This window comes from Pygoscelis adeliae, unplaced genomic scaffold, assembly GCF_000699105.1.
Source record: "Pygoscelis adeliae isolate BGI_AS28 unplaced genomic scaffold, ASM69910v1 Scaffold4, whole genome shotgun sequence".
Taxonomy (NCBI): Eukaryota; Metazoa; Chordata; class Aves; order Sphenisciformes; family Spheniscidae; genus Pygoscelis; species Pygoscelis adeliae.
The window spans coordinates 10,851,934-10,857,663 of NW_008824986.1; positions in this window are offsets into that span (position 1 = coordinate 10,851,934).

Sequence of the window (5,730 nt, forward strand, 5' to 3'; positions counted from 1 at the left end):
CTCGGCAGCGGGTGGAGATGGCAAATGTCAGGAAGAAGAGATGCATGTGCGAAGCGCAGCCCAGCTGGAGGAGGGCTGGCACCGGCGAGCAGCGGGTGAAGCAAGGAGGAAAGTTTAAAGCAACACTTTCAAAAATCCTCGGAAACTTAAGAGCTTTCTGCAAGCACCGCTTTACGTGGCTGACCGGAGGCTATACAGGTAGTCTCTGAAAGATCCCAGAAGTAAAAGCAGGTCTCCAGGGATGCCTTGCCAGCTCTTTAGTGAAACACCCATCCTGCCTCTCTCATAAATCATCAGCCACCTCTGAGGACTTCCGCACGTTCAGCGCTGCAGCACAGGAGCTTCAAACTCCGGTTTTCAGAGTCTAAAAAGACATCCTTCTCACTAATATAACTAGGTAAACATTACCAATTGCTAAGTAAACATTAGTAATTACTAAGTAAGCACTGCTGACATATTTGACACAATTAAGGCTATCAAAACCCTGAAAGCATATTTCTCCTCTTATGTCTGTGGGGTCGCCAGACGCTCTCTGTGAAGCCAGATGCACCTGTTTTCACCCCTTGAAAAACCATCCGATAAAATGGATTATCAGCTCTCCTGTAAGCCTAGCAGCTGCCAGCACAGCAGAAAACATACTCAAATTAGTATTTGGGCTAGGGGAATTCATCTTCAGGTCTCCCAAAGCGGTGAATCAACCCAGGGCTACGCAAGGCGTCATTAGTAGTTCAGAAAGGAACTCTTCCATGTTCAGTTAAATCATTGGAAAGAAATCTATTGATTCATTGAACTTTGGGCACAGCTCAAACACCTGGGGCTTTGAAGACATATTAGATCTGAATTGTCTCAAATGTTTTTGTAGCCTGAATTATATTCAATTGCACATGTATTTTTACATAAATAAAAATTATTTTTGTAAAAATACACTCTGAATTTTGTCCAGGTAACAACAACTTAAGAAATAATTGTCTTTAGCTAGGAGAATATGTTTGCATTTTTTGAATCATTTAATTTGCTGATTATAGGTAAAACCCTCACTTCACTGAAGTCAGCATGAATTTTGCTAATGACTTTAAGCAGAGTGGGATTTCAGTCTGTGTCTTCTAAGGCAGATCAAATGTATCTTTTAGTAACTATGCTGTCATTAAGTCTCATTACTCCTGTACAGACAAGGTTAATCTCATCTTCTATAATATGTACCAGAGATTCATATTATTGTCCTTCATCCTATCCAATTCTTTCTTTGCTTTCAGAGGCAGCAGGACTGGCATCCTCCAACACACGGCAAACGTGCAGGACATCGCCCTCGCTGTCCATGGGATGTGCTCTGTTCATCCTTCCAGCAGGCCATTATCACCCCAGGACCCTTACAGCATGAAGAGCTGCATTTAGTAAAAGCTGCACTTTTTCACCAGAGTTACTGTGCGATGACGCAGGAAATCCAGCAGGAAGCAGGGAGCTGAACCTGGGTCTCTCAAGCCCCAGTTATCATGGAGCGTATCCTTATGCTCTCAACTGTGAACTTGGATGAATCTTGAAAAAGGGGTTTGAGCTGGACGAAAACAACCTTGTTTCCCTGCAAACAGGAAAGAATATGCCGATATAGGGAGTTTTGCAGTGGGATTTCAGAACAGGCTAAAAGGTTCATAGCGTGTTGCAAAGTCCTTCTTTTAATTGTGCATGTTACCTTGTTACCTCCCTGACTTAGACCCCTCCATCCTTCTGTTGGAACTCTCCAAACAAACACTTTCAAAACTTTAGGAAAACTAGTATGAATAAATACAGCTCAGCCTAAAAGGGAGTTGCTGACTCATGCCTGCACTAGCAGGGTAAGACTTATGCCTAAAGCAGCAGCAATGAAGACAGCAAAACCATGGGCAACATGAGCAGGGATTGCAGCAACCATCTAAGAAGGCTCTTCCACCACAGACACATCTCAAATTTTTTCTCAGCCACAGCATCCTGTCTTATTAGAGACAGGAATATTCCCCTATCAATTTTACATTTACACTGTATTTCATTTTGTTATGGCAATCCTTTTCAATTTTTATCATTTGTTTTTCAGAATGTTTCATATCTTGAATAAAAAATGAAGTAATAATATAAATCAAACTAAAAATGGCCTGTGCTTTTCCTTTTCAGATGCATCTGTCTATTGAGCTGCATTGTAAGTTTAATGTTACTGATCTAGTAGTTATTTTAACTGCTGCTTGGCTTCAGCCTTGTTGATGTATTGGTTATTTTTATATACGGTAGGCCATTTGTGTGACTGATTTTGCAATTCATGCTGCCTACTGAAGGACATCCCTTGAAACAGATCTCATAGCTGTATTCTCAAGATGAAAGCAATTGGACAGAAGTACCTTTCTCAAAAGAGGGACCTCTATTACATTTACTTTTTTCCTGAATTGCTTGCTCAAGCCAATTGGTTGGGTTATTGGAAGAAATGAAACAGGGAAAAATTGATAGGATTCAGGTGTCGGTGTGTGGCATTAAAGCCATTTCTTATCCTTAGCAAATGGTGACTGTCGGATCAAATTCCAGTGTATGGCCAAAATATAGTAAAAGGGAGAAAATGATTATGTTTATCATGCTAGCACAGGGTTAGGGGAGGTGAATACAAGTGCATCAAAAAAGCACAACTAAATTACACAGCATTGTTATTTTAGGCCGCCAGTTGCTCAGTCTCCCTGCCCATGGAAGAAGGATGCTGCAATAACTGTAATTTCACAGATAAGTTGTATTTTAGGGGCATTTTAGGTGTCAATATGAAAAATCAGGAGCTGGGCAGGAAAATATCAAAGGCTGGCAACAGAAATAGACTTTACACTGGCAAGGAGGATTGTTTAGCTTTTCTGTTAATACTCCTATAAGGTATGAAAATGTGACCAAAAAGCATCCTAACTTCAGTGAAATCATTGATTTAAATACATATAACCTGTGTGTTAAGGATCTACAGTTATGATTCCTCAAGATGTATGAGCAGGTATACAAGCTTGCCAAAAATTATGCCATGAACACCACTGGGACTTGTACCTCTTGCTGAACTTGGTCTGCATGAAGTTTTTGGGGATGACGGGACCTGGTTCTGTGTGATGTTGAACATTTCTGGCCTTCCTCATTGAATGTGAAAAAAAGAACAGCTGCACTTCATCAGGGCAAAGTTTATTGATATTATTATCCCTTTCCTAGTAGAGACTCACAGCAGATGCTTAGGGAAGAGCAGGACAATTTATAGTGAAAAGCTTTGAAGTAATCACTAATCTAGGGGGTGGTCAGTGACTTAGAGACTTCCTGAGTCAGACATAGAGATTCTATATTTAAATGACCAAATGGGTTTTTCTTCCATGAATTTTTCCAAACACTTTTGGAACATGGTCACACCATGAGCATCCACATGGTGGCAAGGATTAACCAGGCACTGGGTGAAAGAGTATCCCCTTTTGCTTGGTTTAAACCTGCCTCTTTGTTTCAGCTGATGCTCCTTAGCTTTTGTGCTCAAAGAGAACATGAACACATCGTTTCTTGTTCCCTTTCTCCATGCCACTCCTATTCCCTGGGTGATTTTCTAAGCAATCCATAGTGAGACACTCAGGGGGTGGTACTCCCCATCAACAAGTACCAACAGATCTTATACATCTGTTGAGCGGTATCTGGTTCTTACACATCTGGTTGAGCTGTAGCTGGTTCTTGCACATCTGGATGAGCTGTACCTGATGGATACCTTGGGCTGAATAAACCCCAGCTGGCCGAGACTGAGCTCAGTGAAGACTGAGGTACCACTATGTGGTTATGGGGAGGAAGGCAGCAGTGCGATATCTGTGCTGATGACCAATGGAGTATTGCTACCCTTCTTACAAGCAAGTTCAGCAACTGGGAGAGGTCATAAATCACAGATTGCTCTGTTATACCAAGTGACATATGAATGCATTTTTTTAATTTCTGTTCAGTTCAGTGACTGTAACTGTTTCTGTCAGATGTGGACCAAAGTAAACAAGCCCATAACAAATAAATATACAGCATTTAGAAATTACAGTTGTTTTCCAAATAAGAAAAAAAAGAAGCCTTGCTTATAAAATCTCGCTTTGAAATAGTCATCCATCTGGTTGCACAAAGCACAACATCTGCGTGCTCCGAGGGAAGTGCATTGATTTTGAAAGCCACACATGAAATAGCAACGCAGGCAGACTTCTTTATTTTGTTTTCCTAATTTTCAAGCAGAGTTGAGTCCAAGAAACAAGAGTGGTTATGGGGCTATTCAGATTGAAGGTTTTGCACTGGACCCTTCTCTGGCTCCAACATGCTCAGAGAGATATCTTATGCGCAAACCAAATGTGAAAGTCTACCAAATTTCACACTTTTAGGACCAGTTTCCCACCATGAGCACAGATGAGACACCAACCTGCCAGAAGCATTCCTAGAGCATCATTCCAGTCACTCAAGCACACTGATAACTTCCCCAGTTAATCGAACCCATTACAAAGCTTTTTGGGGGTACGCTCTACTTCACTTCAGTCATTTCATGGCTGCTGCTGTCACACTTATATTTCATCATCAGGATGCCTGAGGGACTGGGTTTGGGTTACAAAACTGAGCGTGACATAAGACGTTTTCATTGGTCAAATGTAAATAAAGATGCTAATCCAGAAGGTTATGAAACACCAACAGCCCAGTTACAAGTTCTGTCTGAACACTCATTGAATTCACATGAAAATGCCAGCTAATATCCATGAGCAGTGAATTAGACCTAACAATCTGACACTCTGCAGTGTCTTGGAATTCCTTTTGGGAATTTAATTTTTTGTGACTCCTAGCCAAGAAAAATATAGACGCAAAATCACGTGAAGAATCAGTACATAAGCTCTATCATCGACTATAGCATGTTTCCTTCATCCCTGAAAAAAATGTCACTGTGGGGCCAATACGTAGCATCAGTTACCACTAAAATGAAGATTGATGTGATTCTCCCTGTGAACTGACTAGTTTATCAAATACTTAGTTTAAGCAAGAAGTATTTTATATGGGAGTCACTGTGTATTTTTGACACTGTGCCATTTTTGTTCAATAATCTACACTTACCCTTTTAAAAGAAGGCATTTTCCTTCAAAACCCACCCTGAAGAGAACTTACAAAGGAAAAAGATTAAGTGACTCTGCATTTTATTGTTAAATCACACTGATAGACAAATTCTTCTGTTTTGGGGCAGAGAAGACAAGAAGCAAGGATGGGGCAGTTCTTACACTACATATATGATATTTTGCTTGAGAACTGCTGATAACGAAAACATAGACCTAAGTTTCAAATAGGACATTTGCATGTTTTCTCTATGAAAACCTGCTTTCCCAGGGTCACACGTCACTAGCCCACAGAGTGGGGAGCCCATTTGAAGTAGGCTGAACCAGATGGGGAAATCTCACGTACTGGCTGTGGCAGATGGGAGCTCAGGAGAGAGATCCCACAGAGACCTTCTATCTCAAACTTCCCTTCCTTGCCAGAAGCCCTGTTTTTTTGAGGCCTGACCAGATGGTTTGTGAAGCTCTCAGATACAGCAGCTATAGGGGTTTGAGAAAAGATGGGCAAGTGGAAGTTAAAGGTAAAGGTGAGCTTCTTGGTGTGATGAGGGTGTATCCCATTGCTCCAATACATTCCAGTCGTAAAAGAGCTCATCAAATGCCAGCATCATATAGGAAGCACTTCACGTGCAAATTTTCATCCAAGTGCAGAACTAAC